At 41.1% G+C, this 25023-nt stretch overlaps 1 protein-coding gene across 1 annotated transcript in view; it reads left to right on the forward strand.

Moving 5' to 3' along the window:
• Positions 1-25023, forward strand: part of B3GNTL1 (UDP-GlcNAc:betaGal beta-1,3-N-acetylglucosaminyltransferase like 1) — a 163695-nt gene that overhangs the window by 42069 nt on the left and 96603 nt on the right. The gene's annotated exons all lie outside the window — the stretch shown is intronic.

The raw sequence follows: 25023 nt of genomic DNA on the forward strand, positions 1-25023 counted from the left end.
TGGGGGGTGCAGGGGGGGCTGGCTGCACCAGGCGCAACATCTGGGGGGGCGCGCTCACACTCGCAGCTCTCTGCCCCTACCTGGCTCACTCACTGTCTCTCACGGGTTAGGGGGCGCAAATTACTTGCCTTGCCCCGGGTGCTGACAACCCACGCTACGCCACTGGTTACGCCAAAGACCATGTGAGGTGAAAAGATATTTATTGATTGGAGTTTAGAAATTACTTATTGTAACAGTTAAGAGTGGATTTTTGATTAATTTTAAAATGCTGATATTTAATATTGTTCTATATTATTTTAATGAATGTTGAATGTTATTTTATTTGCATATTGTATATTGTATTATGCATATTGTCTTGTTTGCATAATGTTAGCTGCTCTGGGCCCAGCTTTGGCTGGGGAGGGCAGGATACAAATAAAATTTAAGATGATGATGATGATGATGATGATGATTCCAGGCCATTAAGGCAAATGGGTATGAGTAGAACAGGAATCCTTTATGAGCAGGGTGGCAAAGCTGCCAAGGGTCACAGAAGTTATGGTTGCGAAGGAGCTCTGTGAAAGACTTACCAGTTTTGAGAGCTTAGAAGTGGAGCCTTTGTGGTCAAGCATTAGGGTTCAGGCACTCATTCAGATGTGCTAAAATTATTTCACCATCATGAAAATCTTGTAGAGATTTAAAAAACCCCCACACAAAATCAACCTGTAATAGGAGCATAAAAACAACCAACTGTGTGCTTACCTGCCCTTAGAGAGCTCTTTAGTAGAAGGAACCTGCCTCTTGGGTGTGCCAGTGAGTTTTTAACAACGAAGGGGCACTTCAGTGCAATAAGCATCAAGCCCCACCCCCCGATTTAGAAGAGTTGGAGAGCAGAGTTGACCACTAGTCATTTACTTTTAAAAAGGTATTAGTTTTGCTTTTTAATCGTGTGTTCACGGCCTAGGACCCTCGTACCTACGGGACTGCCTCTCCCGGTATGCCCCACGGAGAGCCTCAAGGTCCCTAAATAGCAACACCCTAGTGGTCCCGAGCCCTAAGGAAGTTAGATTAGCTTCAACCAGAGCCAGGGCCTTTTCAGCACTGGCTCTGGCTTGGTGGAACACTCTGCCTCATGAGACCAGGGCCCTGCAGGATCTGATTTCTTTCTGCAGGGCCTATAAGACAGAGTTGTTCCGCCTGGCCTTTGGCTTGGAGCCAATTTGATTCCCTCCCCCTCTTTCTTTTTCCTTTTTCCTTTCTCCTCCTGTGATGAGGCTGCATTTTAATATTTTAATGTTTCAATATTTTAATGTTGTATTTAAGTTGTATTCATTCAACTTGTTTTTATTATTGCTTGTTAGCTGCCCTGAGCCCGGCCTTGGCTGGGGCGGGCGGGGTATAAATAATAATAATAAAAAATATTATTATTATTATTATTATTATTATTATTATTATTAAACAAAGAGTGTTCTTTTTAAAAGATATATTCTACTTTAAGAGTGTTTAACAACTGAGCCCAGTCCTATATGTACTATAGTACAGCCCATGCCTGTATACAGCAGTTTGAGAAGTAGCATGATCACAAGTGAAGTGGAGGTAGGGCAAGAATGGGTTTTGCGGTTAGCAAAATGTTAGCCAGGCCCTCGCCCAAGAGGAAATGTGAGTGGTTGTAAGCCATCCGGTACATGAAGAAGGAGGAAGTGGTGTGCAGCAGGCTGCTGGGTAGCTGTTGGGTTTCTGCCCTTTCAGTGGATGAGCTGGCTTCTCTGATGTGGGTGAATTTAACCTTTTGCATCAGATCTTGCAGAGAATCACTCAGTATGCACATTTTCAAATATCTTATCGTGAACTGGTGAAGTCCTCAGTGTGATATGAAATGCCATGTATGAGTTGTTATTGCTAATTATTGAAACAGAAACTCTCAAAAACAGTGTAGGCTTTTGTTCTTCAAGGGGAATTTTCTTCTGTTTTCCATGATAAGCCCACATTTAAATTTATTCATTTATAATGTGCACTTATAATCAGATGGAAAGTATGCTGGTAAAAAACACTTTTGGGATCTCAAAAACACTTAAGTAGAAAACATTTTTTACTGCCAGTGGTAGCTCAGTGCACTTATAGAAATTTAATATGTTATTGGGAATAATTAAATTCCTACACGTTCTTAAATGTTCCAGTGCTGCATTAGGGAAAGATCTCTTAAAGAGCACTCTCAGTGAGGAGTGTTTCTTTGGTCCTCTGTTTCCTTGGAGGCAAAGATCTATTTAATTGCTGTCTGGTGGGCCCAGGGAAGCAGAAAACCAAACCACATTGCACCATTCCCTTCTTACTGGCTTTTGCTATCTCCACACTGCATCTTATCTCAGCACCTAGTGACCATAGGCATTTGTCTTCTGCTTTGTTTTTCAACCATAGGAATGGGTGTGTGCACGTGCGCGTGTGTGTGTGTTACCCCCCAACCTGGTAAACTAAATATTTGTGTTTTTTCCTGTTATGTTCGTATTTCACAGAACTATCATTTTGGCCAAATGATAGGCAGAAGTAAACTGTCATTGGCTGATATTTGTTGTAGTAGTTAATTTGTAATTATTTTTTGGTAGAGAGAAGTAATGGAGCAATCCAGTCCTGAAATGATTAAATATAGTGGCTCATATTCTTGAAAAACCCTGAATTGTACTGTATGCCCTTTCCATGCATTTGTTTTGTCACCTTTAAGCTAATGCTTAAAGCTTACTCAGCATGGACAGGAAGGCATGGGATATTTTATTCTACATATTAAAATTACAAGGCAGGTTTTGTGCTGTCAGATAAATTTTTTACTAGTATGTGGCCATAAAAAGACGACTTGCTTAAAGTGTTTTGGTCTTTGCTTTCATACTGTGCATGCCATCCTTTGTAGTGTTTAGTACTTGATGCTGAATTTTTCAAGATATTTCTTTGTCCTGTGACTTATTTTATTGAACAATATTTATTTACTGCTTAGTTGTTAAAAATAAAACATTAATATAAAATAAAACATAGATAAAATAAATAAAATAAAACATAAATAAAATAAATAAAACATTAATTTTTCAATAAAAAAAACATAGTATTTGTTCTGGCACAAATACAACAGAAGGTTGAGAGCTTTTTGTTACCCTCTGTTAAACAGAATTTACATTTGTTCTTTTGCAACACTGTATGTCATTGTCTCACCACAGGACAGCCACAAAGTCACCACAAATGCAACTAACAGTACAGAAAGCAAAGGCTATGCTAAGATTATTAGAAGGAGCTGTGTGATCTTTCTTGTGATGGGGAGGGGGTGACATTGGAGACTTAAATTTAGTGTTCTTCTTTCAATCATGAGATTGTTATTCCAGCAACTTAAAGGGCTAATTTTGACATAATATTTTTCACCCACAGGTGAAGTTCCCATGTGTATTCCCGTGAATATACATGAAGATCTGATGCAAACAAAATATTTGCTGATTTCTTTACTGTTGTTAGGAAATCAGGAGCATACAATGGGTTTGCATGCTCTCTTCCCTTTTCAGAATTGGTCATAGTTCGCGCATATATGTATATATATGGATCAACACTTATTGGCTGACTAAAGGACAATATGAAAGGCCTTTGTACCCAACCTGTGTGTGAAAATCTAAAAACTGCTTCCAATATAGGGCCTTGTGCACCTTAAAGAGCTATTTATTATTTCATAAGCTTTCATGGAATAATAAATGAGTTTTTAAGGTGTCACAAGACTCTGTGTGATTTTTGCTGCAAGTGACTAAAACAATTACCCTTCTAGAAATCATTATGTGTGCTAACTTATGGTTTCCTTATACAGTATATTGATTTTTTTGGTGGAAAGACGCGCAGAGTAGTGAACAGTATATTTATGCAATAAAATAGATCATGATTATAAACAAATCACCAGAATAATATAAGAAAGCAAATTCATAAAATAACTGATAGTGGCATGCTTACACAGTGAGTGGCCAAAGTGCTATAGTATTCAACCTACTCAAGGCAGTCTTATTCAACCCAATCACCAACTTTTATTCCTATAATCGCTATCCCTCTCCTACTACATCAGGGTGAACAAGCAGATCCTCCTGCCCCATATGTCCCTCTTAACAGGACCCTATCTAGCCCCTCACTCCAAACTAAAGGAGTCTCCATAAAAATACTTCCAATCCTGGAAGTTCCTGTCTTCACAGGATAGGCTGGGTGTTCCTGAGCCTGCCAGCTCTTAGTTTTTCTTCAGGCACTGAAGGCCAGATGAAGCCTGAGGATGCTTGAGGGAAAACACCACCCCCTGGCAGCCGGTCCATGCTTGTAATTTAGAGTCTCTGCTGTGCAAATTCTGTTTACTAGAGATTCTTGCAGGGATGGCAAATTGGAATTCCCCTTCTCCCATTTTTGTTATCCAGTGCCTTAGGCTTTGAGCTAAAGGCTCACGTTAACTAGGCAGCTCCCCCCCCCAAAAAAAAAATTCAGTAGCAATGAGGAGGCTGGTATGACTCCTGCCTTCCTTCTCAGTCCTGTGGGGTTCAGGTGGGGAGACAGTAGAGTGCTGGGAAATGTTCCCCTTTTGAAGTGAAATATGACTGTGTTGGACTTGCTTTGGAATTTTCTACTTACATGTAAATTGGATAGCATTGTGATTACTATTTTCAGTCAGTTGGAACTCCACTGATATCTTTACTAGGTCTTAAGTACCACTTAAGTCCAAGATTGCCTCCTCTCTGGTCTGCTGCAACACCAACCTTTGGAGAGCACAATCATTTGGAGAGCACAGTCATTTAGGCTATCTCAACATTTTAGCTCTTGGTTGAGACTTGACCATGTGTCTACCTAGTCACTATGAGTGTAATGAAGTCACCCATTAACAAATTACATTTGGGGCCGTATATTGTCACCCACAGAAAACTGGTTTGTGGAAGAGTGTTCAAAATGACTACTTCTCCTTCTTTATATGTAGGTTTAATAATTATGCCTGGATCTTACGCCAAATTGTTGATGCAGAGATAGGGAACCTGTGGTCCTCCAGATATTGTTGGACTCAAACTCCCCAGCAAGCCTGGCCAGTGGTTAGGGATGATGGAAGTGGAAGTCTAACAACATCTAGAGGGCCACAGGTTTCCTATCTGTGGTTTAGTGCTTTCGAATCTACCCTGCTCAAATTACTCCAATATGGCATACATTTTTTTCTCAGATGGTTCTAACTACTTCAATAGTAAATTCTCAAACACACTGGAATGATGACACACAGATCCTGGGGGATTAAAGTGGACCTAGGACAGAATGAAGTATTAGATGTATGCATGTTACTGTCAAGCTTTGTCACCTGAGCAAAGCTGCTTTTTCTACTCTGTCTTCCAGTTTGATAGAATTCAAAAAGACTGGCCTAGGAACGAACAGGTCCCTAACAGAAGTGTACCTTGAATTACATATACAGTGGATTGGAGTGGGTGAGAGCTTTTCATTGTGAAATTATTCATAGATCTGCCCAGCAGATGTTGGCAATTGCAAAAGGGAACAGAGGCCATTCTGTGGTCAGCCAGCATGCTTCATTTCACGTGGGCAGATCAAGGCTCAAGGCAGCAACTATTTCCTTTTAGCACGCTGGGTGACAGTGTGAGCAGCCTGTGTGGGCAAGAGCCCCGGTTAACTCATACAAAGTCACTTTTGTAACGCATCTGTTTTTTGTTAATAGGTAAGAAGGGACTTCAGTTAAAGTTTCCCTGTCCCCTGTTTTAATAAAAATGCTGACTCGTGAGCATAAACTTCTGCATTTGGAAGTTGATTTTTCTACTTTCTCACCTAAGAGCATTATTTCCATACATTAGTATACTAGCTGGCTCCATGAAGTTCATGGACAGAAGCCGAATTTAAAAGCAGCTCAGTCCTATGCCATTGTACTCAGAAGCAAATCCCTCTGAGTTCTGTGGGATGCAGAGGTAGTGTGTGTAGAACTGGCCTGCAAAAGTGTCTTTAAACTTTAAACCTTCAGGTTGACTCGGGCCAACAAAATCACATCTGTTGGTCTGCCATCATCCCAAATATTGAATACCTTCTACCACTTACCCTACCTGTGAACGCTAGGTTGGTAGCCTTTGGGTATTTGAAAAAAAGGAGGTTGGGGAGGAAGCCTATAGAGGGACTTCTTTGAATGTGGGTGGGGATTGAGAGAGATGCATTTGGGCAGAGAGGAGGGAGGTGTGGGGCTGTGTGTGAGAAAGTGGGGAGTAGAGGGGGCGAGAGAGAGGAAGGAGGAGATACACAATTGGGAAGAGAGAGAAATGCATCTGTGACTGTGTATACATGATGTGCATCAGGGTGTGGGAGTGGGTGGGTGTGGATGAGTTAAGTGGTGTGACCACCCTGTATATTTTTTCTGGTACTTGGGAATGCTCCCTGTTACTGGACGGAATGTGTGTGTTTGTGTGTACCCGTATAGTCAACAATGTGTGATCTCCATAGTTAGGACCAACAGGACATAGGTGACTTCCCACAGTAAGCATGAGGTTGTGCAGTGGTGGTGAGAAGGGTGGGAAGCAGCAAGGACTTTATTCTCTCTGATTTTATTCCGTGTCCCCTGCCCCCCAAGCAGCCAGCCATTTTGTAACTAGCACCCACAACACATTCACAAAATTCAAAATGTGACTCTGGTCTAAGAGTGTAGACACTCCCCTGCTTTTAGTCCTTTGGTATTAATAGCCCATTGCTAAAGCATGCTTGAGACTCTCCTGGATTTCGGCCATTCTGTGTGGAAAACTAGGGTGACACCTAGGGTAAAAACCTTATAGTGTATTGTTCTCTATCCACATAGGTGTTTTTTGTTTTGTTTATAGGGTGCATTCATACATGAGGTGGAGCACAGTTCAGGAGTGATTGTACACATGCTATGCCTTAGTCAACACTTGAGCTGAACCTTCGAGATAGAAACAATTCTGAACCAAATGTTTCCTGGATGTAATCCAATCAGTGGTCAGAGTGGTAGCACTTTGCTGTCTTCTTATTTGAATTGCCTAGCAGCTTCATTCATTATTTCAGCCGTTAATGAATTCTGATAACACTGCATATCTACTGTCTCTTTTGCTTCTACTGGAAATGTTTAGTGAAAGATAGAAGTGCAAAGAGGTCGAAATGTTTCAACTCTTCCAAGGGAGTAAATACATACTAACTATAATTGTATAGTTAAAGCATTCGTTTGAGTTAAATATGTGCTTTTTGCAACATTTTTGCATCTTTAGCTGAAATAACAATTGAGCTTTTGTTTCCGTGAAGATGGTCACATGATTTCAGCAGTGATGACAAACTGCTGGTGTTGTAACATTTATGCTCACTTGTTGGGTGCAAGAGCTCAGTGTGTAATTCCGTTTGTAAATACACAGAAGCATGTGCCAGGAAGCAAACACCCAGCAGCTCAGATGAAATATTTCAGTATATTTAAATCTGTGCATATAAAGGTGCTCCTAAAGAACATCCATCAAACATATGCAAGCCTTGAATATGTGATACTTGTTTTCTCAGGCTGTGTGGTTTTTGTATTCAGCAAGGCTGATGATTGCACTGTCTTGGACTTTCTAGACTCTTTGCATTATAGCATTTATCTTTCAAGAACAGCACCCTTCCCGATCTTTCTTCTTTCTTTCTTTCTTTCTTTCTTTCTTTCTTTCTTTCGGCTTGTTTCCAGGGATCATATAAACTTGCTTCAAAACATCATGTTTATGGCAAATGCTTTTTTAAAAAACAGAGGGGACAGACTTAACAGTTGCAATAAAATAGATGATGGTACATGCATTATCTAAAACAATATTCCATTTTGGTTTTTGTCATTTGTGGTTTTGAGTATGGAACACGGATGTTGGAAGCATATTGTAGTTTGGTCAATTAATGCCCTCCTACTTATGTACTACCGCATTTTTCGCCCAATAGGACGCACCGGCCCATAGGACGCACCTAGTTTTTTTTTGGGGGGGGGGAAATCAAGGAAAAAAATGTTATTACTCCCCCAGGTTTGCGCAGCCATCCCCAAGCTAGAAGAGGGAGACGGAGCGCTTCGTCTCCCTCTTCTGCCTTCAGGGACAGCCTCTCTAGCCTCCGTGGGGCAGCGGCTTGCCCCGCTATCCCCCGAGCTTGTGGGGCTGGCGGGGGGGAGAAGCAAGCTTGCTTCTCCCCCCCGCCAGCCTCCAGATCAGGTCCGGGAATAGCGGGGTGGCGGCGCTCCGCCTCCCCGCTATCCCCCGAGCTTGTGGGGCTGGCGGGGGGGGGGGGGGAGAAGCAAGCTTGCTTCTCCCCCCCGCCAGCCTCCAGATGAAGTTAGGGAATAGCGGGGTGGTGGTGCTCCGCCTCCCCGCTATCCCCCGAGCTTGTGGGGCTGGCAGGGGGGAGAAGCAAGCTTGCTTCTCCCCCCCCCCCCGCCAGCCTCCAGACCAGGTTGAGGAATAGCGGGGTGGCGGCGCTGCGCCTCCCCGCTGTCCTCCGAGCTTTTGGGCTGCAGGCTGCTGCCCGCAAGCCTTGCGAGCCCGCAGGACCTCCCGCCGGGCTTGCAAGACTTGCGGATAGCTTCCTGAAGCCTGGAGAGCGAGAGGGGTCGGTGCGCACTGACCCCTCTCGCTCTCCAGGCTTCAGCGAAAGCCTGCATTCGCCCCATAGGACACACACGCATTTCCCCTTCATTTTTGGAGGGGAAAAAGTGCGTCCTATAGGGCGAAAAATGCGGTACTTGAAAAGTTAACATCTGTGTTTATGAAATGATGATACCGTGAGATTAAATATCTTGGCTAAGTATATGAATTAAATTTAATGACCAGTGTGGGAAGTAGATATGGCCTTTGCCTGGTCTTCTATTGATTGTGACATATAGGGGTCAATTTACATGGTGAATTGGTGAAGTCCTCTGACTTTTTATGTAGCCTCATGAATCATTTTTTATCAAGGAAACTTAAATATTTCATGAAACATTACGGATGCAAAATGAACATTGAGCAATGACAGAATTAAGGTTACCAGGTTATTGTGGGGGCATTAAAAGGAACCCCCCTCTATTGAGCTTCTAGACAATCCAAAGTACAGTGATACCTCGGGTTACATACGCTTCAGGTTACATACGCTTCAGGTTACAGATTCTGCTAACCCAGAAATAGTGCTTCAGGTTAAGAACTTTGCTTCAGGATGAGAACAGAAATCATGCTCCGGCGGTGCAGTGGCAGCAGGAGGCCCAATAGCTAAAGTGGTGCTTCAGGTTAAGAACAGTTTCAGGTTAAGTATGGACCTCTGGAACGAATTAAGTACTTAACCTGAGGTACCACTGTACACATTTGTTAAGGGCATATGAAGCGCTCTGTAGCACATGGTCAGAGGTGCAGCTAGTCCGACATTCAGTTCATTCAGACAGTGGCCAATCAGATGCTTCTGGAAAACACATGAGCAGGACATGAGCACAACAGTACTCTCCCCACTCATGCTCTTCAGCAACTGACAGCCCAAGGCTTCCCACCTCTGATACTGGATGTAGTAGAGCGATCATAAATGATAGCCATGGATAGACAGATTCAAGGAAGTTAAGGCTAACTGCCTTTTAAAGCCTTCATAGTTGGTGTTCACTGCTCCATATTGTGGGAGCAAATTCTGTAGTTTAACGATGTGCTATGTTGCAAAGTACTTCCTTTTGCTGTCTTGAGTCTTTGAATATTCAACTTCGTTGGGTGACCTCAGGCTCTAGCATTAAGTGCAAAAGACAAAAGCATTTACCCATGCTGTTCATCATTTTGTACACCATTACAATGATCCTCCCTTACTCAAGTTTTCTAAACTGGAAAGCCACAAATGTTGTAAGGGAATTGCTCTCGTAGGGGCGTTGCTGTCTCCCCTTGATCATGTTGGTTGTCCTTGTCCAGCTCTGCAGTATACTGTTTCATGTGAAGTGACCAGTAGTCCATGTGTGGTTTCACCCAGTGCTATTTTTCTAGAAAAATAATGTCAATGGCTCCCACCTGATAGGTCCTGGAACTGAGTTCCAGTGAGTTCCAGCTGGAAAAAAGCCCTGATCTCACCATAAATTTGTATGATAACATTGTGATATTGGTTTGCCCCAATGAGCAACTGAGCTGCCACATTTTGCACTAGCTGCAGCTTCTAACTGAACTTCAAGGGCAACCTCACACCAAGCCCACGGTAAGTAAGCATTGAAGGTTGCCCATGCATGGACAACAGTGATTAAATAGCAAAATGTTTTGCGTTTCCTACTTCTGTAATTAATTTCAATATGTCATAGACTCATTATCTGAAAACAGTCAGTCTTATCTATACAAGAACCTAGAGCAGTGCTGACCATGGTCTTATCTATGCACATCAAAGCTTTTAGAAAGTGAGGATTGCCTTTAAGCTTTTCCATTCCTGTTAAAAATGTGCAATGGACACTCTTAGTGACTAGAAATCCTGACTGTTGGCATGGCTGCTGCCTTGCAAATTAAAAACACAGCTGCAAGTGTTGTTGGGAGGGAGGGCGCATTCTTTTCTGAGGACTTTATATGGGGGGATGTATTTTTATTTTAGCATATTTTATATGAATTAAAGTGCAGATTTTAAATATGCAGGCTTTTTTTAAAAAAAAGAAAATAGAAATGAAAACGGACTTGGGGGAAGAATACATGTTGAAAGTGAGAAGGACGAAAGTAGACTAATCCTTCAACCCTAGTATATGGCGCCTGACATCATTTCATAGGCAAAAATGAACAGTTTATAAGGAAATAATAGTTTATAATGGATTATTGTGGAGGGGGAAAATGCAAGGGAATGTAGAATAGACAAGGAATAGAAAAATGTGGGTAAATGCAGTTACGTGTACTTAAAATTTGGTTACATCTGAGAATGAGTTAAAGAGATAAGCCAAAGACTGCGGAAAGGCAAATAATCTGCTATGCACATGTTCAAGGAATATATTCTGCTCCTGGGGATGGGGCAACAATGGGCTTCCTTGCGTTATAGAGCGAAAGGCTTCTTGGTGGTGGGTGTTAAGAGTCTGAAGAGCAGAGTTCATAGGCAAAGATGCAATATGATAAAGTGTTGAAGTATAGGGTGGATAATTAGACGGTAACCTAAGAGTCAAGAGAGTGCTTTTTGAGAAGCGGGGCATGGTGTCATGCTTGAACACAAGAGGGAAGAAGCATAAATAGCTGGATAGGTTGAGATGCAGATAACTAGGGGCATGGTAACCCGAGTTGGAAGGAAACGGGCTCATGGGGGGTACATTAAAGGTTCAAGAAAACAGCTGAGAAGCAGCTTCTCCTAATATTATGCATTTTATATCTTATTTTCACCAATGTATTCATTTTAATGCACACTTTCCCATAATATATGCATTTTTGTAAACATACTTGGGTTGGAGAACTGCATAGCAAATTTCAGAGAAGTGTGAATTTTGAAAGATGGCTGTGTTTCAGTTCTCCTATTGTTTTGGAAAGCGTGAATTTCATAAATTTAGCTTTAAATGCAAACTGAATTGAATTTCTCATCCATCCCTACTCCCAAGTCCCTCAGCTGTGGTCAAAGAGATAAATGTGGAATTATGCACTCCCTTCTTCCAGTATCTCTCTCCCCCATAACCAACCTGAACATTCCCCTTTCTGTAGTTTACTGGCCTTCTCTGTGGTTATTTTTGGAGTTTTCCCTAGGATTTGAAATAGAAAACTAGTTAGGGTTAATTATGGTTGATGTCAGTGCCAGTATATGCCTGACATGTGGTTAAAGCTAGCTGAAGAAACAAGTGGTGGGTTTTATACTTGAAAGGAGGGAACATTACATGTGTGCTGGTACTTCCCTTTGTACTGTATACTACATATTGTTCTTCTGCCTTGTTTTCTGGGATTTCCCACTTCAGGCAATACCATATAGATGCTTCCTTCCTGGTTTTTCAAGGTTCTTAGTGTTGTGTGTCTTCCAAATGTTGATAATTTATCTAGTTTTGTCAGTCATGGTTCCCCCCGCCCCCGCTGATCTCTCCCTCCTTTTCCACTTTAGTTTGCAAAAAAATTCACTTAGCTGGCTGCATTTTCTAACACCACCTCCTCTGTTTGCTTATCTGCTGATATTGCTATTAGTAGCTTCAGCAAATTTTTTTGCTAAGGTGCATAAGAAGGTGAACGGCATGTTTGTGGTGTAATCTAACTGCAACCCCCATTCAGGTTTACTTACTGGAAGCAAAACGGGACTGTTTTGTTATCTAAGTGTCCTATCTTACTTCCTGTCTTGCCCGTCACATTGCAAGGCTTTTTCATTGAAATCTCATTTATTAAGCTTCCAAAAGGCATAGAAACTTGTAAGGGACTCCCTAAGAGCATGTTGGATTTGAATAGAAGAATTCACTATGTCCATCAGACAGCAGAGAGACTGCCTGACGCCAGAATGAGATAATAAATTGTGAGAGGTGCCTACTGAAGATTTTGCAGGGGTGAATAATTTTCATGCCATGTTTAAAAGATGGTGGTCGTAGATACACGTTTGGGGTTTCTTAGTGTACAGCTAAATATTTGTCCAAGTCTGTTCAATGCTTTTGTTTACTTTTGTGTATTTTTATGTTCTAACTATCTGTTGAGCTAAAGGAGTCATGTACGTAGTTCATTCATATCTACTCACTGAGATACAACTTCAGTGGCCCAAATGAGAAAATGAAGGACTAAAGTGGAGAATAAGTTCTGGCTGGTGGACCAGGTTCTGAGCTGCTCTTGTGTCACAATCACCTGATATCACCATGAGATCATACGTTTTAACTTCAGAGGAAAGAATCAGGAGGACACAGTTCGTTTGAGTTCATGCTGTGCTTCCAAAGAAAAGCATTCATTTCCCTGGAAGCCTTTGAATTTAGCCTTTGCATCCCTGACTTGAATTCAAGTCAAGGGTGCAACAGAAGACTGCAAGTCCTCCTTATGTTAGGGATCTGCTCCACTTGGGGTCTTGTGCTGAGAGCTCCTGTATGGAGGCATTTGGTGCCAAATTTAAAAAGTGCTCCCAATTGTTCCTTTCTAGCCACAGCTTTACATGCCCCACAAATCATGTCAGGTGTAGGGCATGACTGGGGTCAAACTGCCCCATGGGCCAAATTAGTACACTGGTGGATCTAATTTGGGCTGATTGCTGTAGGTTCCCCGTACTATACCTGTGTCAGATTCTGACTCCGGTTTGTCAAATCTTGTCATGACAAATAACAATACAAAAGTTGAGAGTATGGTGCCATTGCAGAGAATGATTGTTTGCAGTCAAAACACATATTGCTAGCTTAGCTTTATTTGACATGTGACCTCGGTCTGAGGAAGCTACAGTGGCCCACCTGCCAGGAAGCTACTGAAGTGGATCTGCCCCACCCATCAAGCTACGTCTTGCTCCTCTCCTGCCACTTCTGTGACAAGGAATCAGCACTGCCTACTCTCACTTTTTGCAAAGTGAAGTTAAACCAGTGTAACCCTGGTGATTCATTCGTGCTGGGGCTTCTACCTACAATGTTTTCCATTGCAGTGGTATGTTGATTTCCCCCCAATCTGGTGTAAAATGATTATGTTGTAAAGAATATAGCTAACTTTAAGGGATGAGACTAATATCTTACTAAAGGAATAGTTCTGTTTATAATTTACTCTTCAGAAAAGAATTGTGTGCTCATCTAACTTCCTTGAAGAGGTATTTATGAAGCAGTTTCTTGTCACGTTGGTTACTTTATTAAGCCCAAATTCTTATATATAACACCATGTGAGTAGTATGGTGCTTGTTGGCATACTGGAAAATTGAGGATAAGCTTCAAAACTGGTTATATTATAAATTAGGAGGCAGAAGTCCAGAGTGTGATAATAATAAACCTGGTTTGCTTAGGATACTACTTTGTGAAATTTTTTTACATGACCTTTTTGCATATAATAAATACATTAAAGGGAACTGGATAGAGACCTTTTTCTCCCTCTCTTACAACACAAGATCTTGCTGATTGGCAGTAAAATTGATTGGCAGTAGAAGCTTGACCAACCAAAGACAGGGTAGCACACAATGCATAAGATGTGGTTGTAGCAGGATAGGTCTATAAAGAGCACTTGGCTATGATAATTAAATGGAGTCCTCTGGAGCATAATGGGCGGGTGTGGGGGCTGCAGGGGGTAGGGGAGGAAGGGGGATTCCATTGCATCAGCTGACATGATGTTGGATATCACCCACAGGAAATAAAATAGCATGACATTTCATTGACCTTTATGAACTAGTGCTAAACAGTCCTGCTGAAGCCTTCACTTTATGACGGTAAAACGTCTGTGGATCAAATTGTAGAATAATAATGGAAATGTAGAATCTTATTTTTCTTTGGGCCTCCACTCCCTGCCAAAACGCTTAGCTGACAATATGTGTCATTGGCAAAGGGCATGTTTTCCCATTTGGAGTTGATAAAGGCCAGATAATTTTGAAGCCTGAAAAACAGCTCAGCGTCGGAGGTTAGATCAAAACTATTTCCAAAGAAAATCTTCTTTCTTCTTTGGAATGTTTTTATGTTTAAAATAAGATAATACGACTTTGCCCATAGTCTTACTCTGTGCGAGGCCTGCTGGTTGCTGGCAAAATGCTTTTAGATGATTTTTGGCCAATATTTCAGTAATATTTAAGGTAGATTTGCAATTGCAGTAATAGAGACTTTCCTTCAGTATAAGCGTGAGGCCAGAATTATGTGTTAGGGCCATGAAAAGCAACAGCCTAGCACAGCCTTCCCCAACCTGGTGACCTCTAGGATTTTTAACTACCATCACACCTTGCTGATCTGGGCAGGTTGGTTTAGCATCTCCTCCTCCATTTGGAAAAGACTCCTTTGCTGCAGTTGGTGGAGTTTTATATGGGTTTACCAATATGCATACCTGAACTTATCCGTTCACAGGAACTGACTCCTCTCTGAGGATATCCACTTTGACGTTGACACATACAGAAGAAATGTTTGTTAATTTACATTTCAGCTAACGTGCATATTTACGTTATTGGGTTCTTACGTTATCTGCTTTCTCAATACTTAATGGAAAACTTCAATAAACAAATATTTAAAGAAGAACAACAACACATGGAGAGTGTGCTGCGTTAAGTAAAGGTAAAGGGACCGCTGACCATTAGGTCCAGTCATGACTGACTCTGGGGTTGCTGCGCTCATCTCGCTTTATTGGCCAAGGGAGCCGGCGTACAGCTTCCGGATCATGTGGCCAGCATGACTAAGCCGCTTCTGGCGAACCAGAGCAGCGCACGGAAACGCTGTTTACCTTCCTGCCAGAGCGGTACCTATTTACCTACTTGCACTTTGACGTGCTTTTGAACTGCTAGGTTGGCAGGAGCAGGGAGCGAACAACGGGAGCTCACCCCGTCGCGGGGATTTGAACCACCGACCTTCTGATCGGTAAGCCCTAGGCTCTGTGGTTTAACCCCAGCGCCACCCGTGTCCCTTAGCTTGTCTCAGACAAGCCAATTTAATGAAGGAGAGAGTGTAGACATATTGAATCGATAGCCTATGCGAAACGCACCTATTCTGTTAACTACCCACGCCTCACCCCCTGATGGGCTTGTCTCTCCCCATACTAGGTTGACAAAGGTTTCTTAGATGCAGTATGGAGTTGGCAGTGTGGTGTTGCAATTGCCTATCTTTAATGCAGGGGTGAGGAACCTATTGCCCCCAACAGCCCCAGCCAGATTGGCTATTGGATAATGAAAGTTGTAGTCCAACAACATCTGGAGGGCCACAAGTTCTCCACCCTGCTTGAAGGAATCTGCAGTCCTTAAAATGAGATTAGTGAATAGCTGCTTTATAGGCCAGAGGAAAGGACACTGTGAGGGAGCAGCAGTACAGGCAATTGTAGTGGGGAATATACAACCAACCCTTAAATATTTGCATGATTATATTGTTTTATATCAAAATTCAATGTGGATGTTATAAAAATTATATCAGTCAATTTCAGACTGTAATACCAGTAGTAGCAGCATGCTTGTCTGAAGGGTTTTCACTATGAAACAATAAAAGGAAATTTGTTTTATACTTAAAAAATACCATACACTGTGTACTAATTGGTCTCTTCAGGAACATTGCTTTGTCAGGCATGTTGAAATTATTCCCCCCCCCTCCAGTCTTATTTATATGAGGGAGGTTGAAGAATGCATTGAGGAGGAATCCACAGAGTGGCAGTTTTAAAGAGTATTAGTCAATTTTAACTGCAGAACAGGAAGCTAAATAGGATTGATGGGGCTTTCATTTGCATATGGAGTCAATTAATTCTTAAGCAGCCTTCTAACAGTAGCTACTTTGTGGAGCTTGGAGAACATATCTGCCCTCCTTACACAACTGTTAGAATGTATATTATAGAACTGAGTCCTTAAGTGTGTTTAAAGCCAAAAATAGAACAAATGGAAGAATGTAATTTATTAATAGCTTTGCTTGTTAGGAAAGCTGTAATCAGAGTGCAGCATGAATATATTTACAGTTATTGCTTTATTATCTACGTAAGTTATTCTACATTATTTCTATATCTAAAGTTTTCACTTACAAAAAATTGTTTACTGTTGCTTTCTTAATTAATGTGGGAAAATAAACTATAGTTGCTTCTGAAGAGGTTTTTTTCTTTTTTATGTGTAGATTTTCTATTGTTCCTGTTCCTGAAATTCCTATTTAATTTATAGAAATCATTTGAGCTGAAAATACTGAGCATCAGCTAACGTACATTGTGTGTCTGCATTGCGTTGGTCATTTTGACCAAAATAAAGAGAGAACTAAAAGTAGAGTATGGCGCAATATGTGTTCGGATAAAACTTGAATCCATGGTTCGTTTTTAGAAAGGGAAATGCTTTCTTGTAGTAGTTGTAGTTGTTGTAATAGTGGAAATATTAATAGTGAGAAATCACTGTATGGGTGATTTTTTTTTGGGGGGGGGGGAGTTTGTTTCTATGCCACCTTTTCACCCGAAAGGTCAACAAGGTGAAACATAAAGGTTAACAGTAATAAAAAATTCAAGCAGTTTGGCAGATTACGCCCATAAGAATCTTTATTATCTTCCATATGTGGTATTCAATTGCTGGTGTGACAATAAATACAAAGGAAAAATAAAATGATACACACGCCCCTAAACATAATACTACAATTATGAACATGCTTAGCCAGTTGGATCACTGTCTCAAATTGAAGATCAATGACACAAAGCATTGCACTGGATTTTTTTTTATTTAAAACTGGCATGAATTTTGGGAAGGGATGGTGTGCATGCAGGAGGAGGAGAAGTACCAAACTTGAGTTATACCAGTCTGTACATTTAGTTCTGATTTCACTTTTATCTGCCCTGTCTTGGCTATGTGTAGCTATTGAGCGTAAAATATTATTGGGAAGTGTATATAATAAATCTGTAGACGATAGTAGGGTTCTTTCCATAGGAAGAGTACAAGCTGTGCTTTCAGGGCATTTCCCAGAATAAAAGTCTCATGAATAAGGCCCTCAGTAGTTAACAGTTAACAGACTCTTGGGCTTTTCCAAGTTGAAAATGCCACCGGGGATTGCAGTTATTATGCAGGCACATGAGATCAGCCTGCTCAGTGCTGTGGGTGTCAGTGCTCTGCATGTAGTAATGTTTGTTCTTCTTTCTGCCAGCTGCAAAGAATTCAAGGCCAACTTCAAGATACAATGAATTTTAAGACTGCAGGGGGTTTGTTCTGTTTTGTGATACAGTTTTCTGGTAAACGGTCACACTGCTTCATTCCTATTCCAGTGGCAGTTAAGGACTAAAATAGAGCGGTTTGTATTAACACAGAGTTCCATGCTTGGGTTTGGCCACATTCATGCGCTGTACTTATTGTGAGGTAGATTAATTAAGATTTTGTTTGTGGCATAGGCACCAAGCCAGTTACTGTACGCTATGTAACAAATACGGAAATACACAAAGGGATTTCCTCTCTTTAGTCCACCTGCCACAAAGCAAATATCACTTTGTGTGTCTTTTTATTATGTCTTTTTGCGGCGTGTCTTTTACAGTACAAAATAATTACGGGACATAATACCTGCATAGATTTACGCTTATAGAAGTAGTTTAGGCTAACAATGGAATTGAAAACTTTTAATCCTTTTAGAAAGTTTTGACTCTGTTTTTTGGAAGGAGCTGAGCCAATAAAAACAGAGAGCAGCGTTGTGTGACAACTGGAGTCTAGCTCTAGGAAGAGAGAAGATAAAGCTTTAAACTCAGTCTCTTAATTCCTGTTTTTGGCTCACAACTAGGAGCTTTTCCATTTCTCTGTTTCACCACTGTGCTTTGTTAAACTTACCAAATCAATGCCATTTCCCTCAAATTTATAGATTTCTTAGTTCCAGCTTCCCTTATATTGTTATTTTAAAACACCAAGCAACATTGCAGTTTTCCTTCAAGTTATGATTTTCCAACATCTTCCTCCTGTTAGGATTGGTTTCTCAGATGTTTATGTGCCAAGAAACATCTAAAATACAGACTGTTTTATCAGCAGAGCCATATCTGTTTTTCAGCTTTATTCTCATTTTTTCTTGTGTTGAGCAGTGAGTACACATGACTAATGTACTGTTCCCTGCCCCCTGAAAAGTGCCTCCATTTGGAGACCTTTTAAGGCCAAGTGAGGTGTGTCAGGTTGATCAAGGTGAACTTCGAGATCAGCCACATTCCCATATAAAGCAGTGAACAGGAGAGTATTTTGCTTTACCTGTAAAGTGAGTGGGTAAACTGCTGTTACTCTTAAAAGATTTTTGAATTCCTTGTTTATATATGGACAGGGCATTGAAAAGAAACATGCTTGTCATGTTTAGTTTGGCCTGTATTGATTTGTGTGGGATCATTTGTTTCGTGACCTATTGTAAAATGTAGGTTCATTCTTAGGACCGCCACCTGCTTGGATGCTGCTGCTGCCACTTAAGAAGGGTGACCCTGGTGCTGGTCCTCCTCTGATGAGTGCTGATGCTGGCCTTGACCCAAATTGTAGTTGTTGCTTTCTATAGAAGCAAGATGATGGAAGAGGAGAGAGGGATGCAGCTGTAGTCATCATTTTATTTGCATCTTTCTTCATAGGTCTTGGGTCTGAAACTGCCATATGATGAACAAACTACTTCTAATATGAAATTTAAAACTGAGCCTGACAATTCAGCTGAGACCTGATTCAAGTATACCCAACTCTTCATTTTTTACAGTCTGCTTCACCCTGAAGACTTAAGGCAGTTAGTAATTTTAAAGCAGCAAATACATTCGAATGAAACTCACACAGATTAAAATATATTAGAAGCCTCTCTGTCAGATTGAGTTTTAACCACTGAATTTCACCAAAATATTGCAGTGCTTTTTTTTTATTTTTAAAAAATATGCTTGGGTTCTGGTGAGTTCCCCAGAAGGAGGAAACTTTGTAAAGACAGACACCCTCTGACAAAACATGGCCTGTGCCAAAAGTACTGCTTCAAATGGTTGCAAAATTAAATTTATTATTTTAACAGCAGCAGCTCATTGCTGACATAGTCTGAACGATAACATTATGATTTACTAGTTTCTTTAGAATCTGTTGCCTGCTTGTGTGCCTCCCAGTTTGTGTATTTCCCTACCTCCAACTCTTTCCACTGGCTGATAGTTTCAAAAATGCAGCAAAAATTAAATTCTAGTTAATCAGGACAAGTTTGAATTGTTATATTATATTGAAAGTTGTTTTAAGGTATTTTCCAATCCTCATCTCATGTGTGCCCCATTTAAAGATTTTAATCAGTGTCCCTTTCTTGTTTCAAGTTAAGACATTCATTGCTAGAATGGTAAAATCTACCTAATTCTTAATCATCCTTGTTGATGTGCAAATGATTTGCTTATGACCATTTTGTGTGGAACTGTCAGAGAAGGCTTTTTTGTGTGTGTGTGTGGAACTGTCAGAGAATGAGATATATTTATGCCCAGTATGTACCGGTACCTCTTATCTATCCATCAGTTATTATCAAAGGAGAAGATTAAATTTGGTACAGTTTATTCTGATGAGTCTGTAATCTACTTATCATTTCCTTTTTCTTTGGCTAGATGCAGAACAAATAACTGTGGGTTGATTTATTACTTTTCTGTGTATTCTACAAACCATTTTCTTCTGCGTTTGTTTTATGATAGTATCTTAGCAATGTTTTGTGTAAACACTTGAAACATTTTAACACTGATTATTTGTACTTCTTTCTTTGGGATGGAGTCTTATATTTAGGCAGATATCCATGTATCATAGCCTACAGCAGCTTTTCTCAACCTTAAGTCCCCAGATGTTGCTGGACTTACAACTCTCATCATCCCTGGCTAGCAGGACCAGTGGTCATGGATAATGGGAGTTGCACTCCAACAACATCTAGGGACCCGAAGGGTGAAAAAGATTGGTTTACAGTAATCTGAAGGAGAGATTGTATGACTGAGGCCAATGTGATGCCATACTAAGCTTTTTGTCTCCCACCATTTTTACTTTAAAATATTGCTAAATCTTTATCTCTGTCTGGCACATTTTCTAAAAAAACAACAACAGTGCTGCATTTTCTTTAGGAGGCTTTTATGTTACTGAAGTGTGGAATGATATGCCTTAAATGTTCAGTAAGAGCACAGTGGTTGCCTCTGTGCCAGAGCTTCACACTCAAGGAATTCTCTTCTCAGGGTGGACACTTGCTTTTTCTGGCATTCCATGAAAGGTTCCAAACTCCATGGGTATTAAAGACTCTCCCGTTGACTTTACGGCAGGAGCCTTCTGATGCAGCAGGCTTCATACTTGAGGGCTGCCTTGTCATTTTTCTTTTCTTTTTTCTATGGTTCTGGGAAAGCTGGGGGTGGGTCCGTTCCATCAGTACAGACTGTCCTGGAGAAATCCACCTAATTAAGATTAAACATCGGTCTACTATCTTTTGGACATGTTGTACAAAAAATGTTCTTTTAGCATACAATGGCACACCTCTTCCTACCTGTGTTTACCCCTCCAATGCCCATGCAGCCAGAGAAAAGCAACAACAACCCAGCTGAGCCAGGGCAAAATGAGGAAACAGAAGTGAACGATGAGTGTTGCATTCTCATGGCTTTTTGGGTAATGTTTGTTATGATGGTTGGTTGTGATTTGCATATGTTATTAGAATTAACTTCTCAGCAAAAGCTAATAACAAGGAGAGGCAAAACCTCCCTCTCCCACCAGGGAGTGGAATCAAACACTAAATAAACTAGGCAGGGTGTTTCTGTGTCATTTTGCAGTGCATTATAAAATGCAACCTAGGATCAGGCCTTTTTTTCAGCTGGAATTTGCGGCACCTCTCAGGTGGGCGCTATTGCTATTCTAAGAGAACAAGGGAGGCGTTCATGGTGAATACTAGCACCTCTTTTTCTAGAAAAATAGCAGTGTCTAGGACCATCTCCTGAAAGTAATGAGCAAAACTACAAGCAACTTTCCAGTATTTGCATTTTTAGCCCCTTCAGTGGCGGAATCAACAAGTTCCAGTATGGACAAAACATCAGTGTTTCAATTCAGACTCATATCTGGCTGTCTTCATGGCTATTCCTTTAGCTCTGGTACTTTGTGAAGCCCAACGAAAGGTACTTTGTACCACTGAAAGCAAGTGAGGTGTATGCTAAAGCTGTTGTGGGCCTGTGATATGTGATTGCACCATTAGTTAGGATGTGCTAGAGTCTAGATTACCAGCTTGATCATACACTGGTATGTACTGATTCACTGCCATCCCATAATGTAGTTCAGATCCGCTGAGCATCAGCATGTAGCTTGAAGTTGAATCAATCTGCATGCTGTACACAATAAGCAATAATTGTCATTTGTTTGTGGTCAATGAACTATTCACTGAAAGGCTCCAAAAACCGTTCAACTGATTGGCACTGATTGAAAGCCTGTGGCCTGGAGGCAATAATTATATGGTTTATTTGGGGGGAAGAAAGCTGCACCTGCTTTATATTCTCTTGTATAAATGAACACAGTCATTTACTTCTGTGGCAGGAGGTAAGGGAACTGCAGCTCATGGTGCTATTGAGACAAAGGCAAAACCTCCCCCTGCCCCAGGCAGCAAAGTCAGTACTGGCTGGTGGTGAGAGCAGGTTTTGCTCCCAGGTCACCTGTGCTGCTGACTGCAATGGCTTTATACTTCCTGTGAACTGCTCCCATTAGCTAATGCAGCAAAACATTAATTGATATAATGGGAAAGATTAAAATGCTGGGTGTGTTTTTTCCAATTCGTGTTTTTCTTTATGAAAGAAGATGACACATATTGATTACAGGAATGAGGAAAAGGTATCCTCTCCTTGATCTGGCTGCCTGGTAATATGCACTGTTGTTAATGGTAACCCTAGATATCCCACTTTTAACCATGGCTTCAAAACACTTCCGTTCTTGCTCTCCCATGATGTCTTTTATCTCATTTTCTCAAAGTAGGGTAGAAGTATGAGAATCACCATCCCTCAATGGAAGAAAGGAAACTTTTCAACTCCTTAGCTTTTGGGGAACTAGTCTTTATTCTTTCTGCATCCAGACCACCTCATAGTAATTACTATAAAACAGTAAGCGTGATGTTCTAGGCCAATTTTGGTACCTGAGGTAGAGATCCCGAATCTCAAAGACCACCGCAACAGCCAACATCTTTCCTCACCTTCTTCCTGCTTGTAGAGAGAGTCAAGCGTGCAAATAAATGCATTGTAATAAGTATCTCGCAGCTTACACACATTTAACTTTAGTGCATTCAGCTTTGTGCACTTGGCTATATATATATATATATATATATATATATATATATATATATATGGGGGAGGAAAGGGGATGGTCTGGAAAAAAGGATTTTGGCACTCCTACCTGCCATTGAACCCAATGTGTTTTGACTATATGTGGTTTGGCTTTATGCGCTACCCCGGGAACGTAACCCCCATGTAAGTGGAAAGTTGCCTGCATAAATGCAGTCTTCTCTCCTTCACTTTCAGCCTTTCAAGCAGTTAATATAGGATTGTTTCATTCTATCCTTGTTTCTCAGAACATGTTCATGTTTACCACAGTTAACACTTGATTCTTCAATTATATTAATTTCTTCCTCATCGAAAGAGACTTTTAAAATGAGTCTTCAGATGAGCTGTCTCATCTTGACATATCTGGCTGGTAATATCTTAATCACATGCAAACTCAAGAAATGGCAGCAACACTTTCACAGTTCTTTTCCCGTCTCCATCGCAAAGTCCTTGGGCAGGGAAGAGGTTATAGGGCAGTGGAATCCCTAGCCAAAGTGGATCCTGGCAAATCGCCCAGAACAGCTGTTCCTATTGGCTGCATTTTTCACTAGTATGCCCTGTAAGGATGTTGGACATATCATCAGAAAACGCAACCAGGAAAAAAGAGTGCTCCAGATTTGAAGCTGCGGCGTAAAAGGAACCAGAGATTGGGGGCTGAATGTGGATCAGTACTTTTGGCAGTAGATCCAGTGCGGTCCTGACACATGAGAAAGGGACAGCTATGATGGTGGAAAGAGGGTTACTTTTCCAACAGCCACATGCCTTTAGCTTGGGCACATGATACCCCTTACATGGAGCTTTCTGTGTAAGATTTTAAAAGGTTACAAACAAATATATCTGTTCAGATATAAAAGGATAACTATCAAGTTTATGTTCAGGTCTGTTACCACTAGGAAGAAGAAGGTGTATAAAACCTGCAATTTCTCTACAATCAAAGGCTGCTACAGAAGTCAGAATATCTTGGTCGATAGGATGTGTTTTTGTGATTGTGATTAAGTACAGTGGTACCTCGGGTTACATACGCTTCAGGTTACAGACGCTTCAGGTTACAGACTCCGCTAACCCAGAAATAGTACCTCGGGTTAAGAACTTTGCTTCAGGATGAGAACAGAAATCGTGCTCCAGCGGCGTGGCGGCAGCAGGAGGCCCCATTAGCTAAAGTGGTGCTTCAGGTTAAGAACAGTTTCAGGTTAAGAATGGACCTCTGAAACGAATTAAGTAGTTAACCCGAGGTACCACTGTATCTCTCTTTGATTTTAGATAAACTCAATTTACCTACCTCTTTTTTAGAAAACATTCACTTCCCACTTGACAGGGAACACTTTCCTTAAGCCAGGCATGACCAAACTTGGCCCTCCAGCTGTTTTGGGACTACAACTCCCATCATCCCTAGCTAACAGGACCAGTGGTCAAGGATGATGGGAATTGATGTCCCAAAACAGCGGGAGTGCCAAGTTTGGCCATGCCTGCCTTAAGCAGTCCAGTCCGCTTCCAGTGTTCAACATTATGTGATCATTTTCCTGTGTTGCAAGGCAGAACAAACTTCACTATTTTTTAAAAAATAGCTACTCATTCTCAATTGCTTACAAACTTCCTTTAAAGTATCATCTAACAATGCATTGTTTTATAGAGGCTTGGAGAAGAGAAGTAGGATTTAAGCCCCATATTCATAGGTCTTGGCATTTCAGTGTGTTGGGAGAAACATCCATGCATTTATGCTGAGATGAGCATTGCTCAGTCCAGGATCAATCTCAGAGCTGTGCAACAACATGCAGGGCTGGGGGCCTGGAGTAGTGGTGGGCAGACGGGGACAGCGTGGCACTTGAGATCATGCAATGTGTTGAGAATGGAAAGGGATGGAGGAAGATCCTTTCAGCAGAGAACAAGAAGGTTGGATTTGCCTTGTCTTCAGCCAGTTGAATTACATTATTCACCACTACAGTTTCAGTTTTTCAACTGCAGAGTTCTTTTAATAAACATTTTTTTTATCACTGTAGGATGGAAATCTGTGCGGATACTTCGTGCTGTGAAGTCTGAGTGCGCACAGCTTTGGTAAACAGCAGAGAGTGAGATTGAGTATTTGTAAAATAGTCTCTTTGGGGATAGGCTGATGAAAAACACAAAGAAACATAGCTGAAAGCCTGATGCAGAGGACATGCCAGCAGTGTAGCTGGATAAAGTAGTGGTTTAAAAGTTGGCAAGGAATGAGGCTATTCAATTAACACCTTCTTTTTTGAGTGCTCTAGACATGTATATTGGATGAAATAATGTTGACTAGATATCAGAAAGGCAAGAA

This window comes from Podarcis filfolensis (assembly GCF_964270895.1).
Source record: "Podarcis filfolensis genome assembly, chromosome: 2".
NCBI lineage: Eukaryota > Metazoa > Chordata > Lepidosauria > Squamata > Lacertidae > Podarcis > Podarcis filfolensis.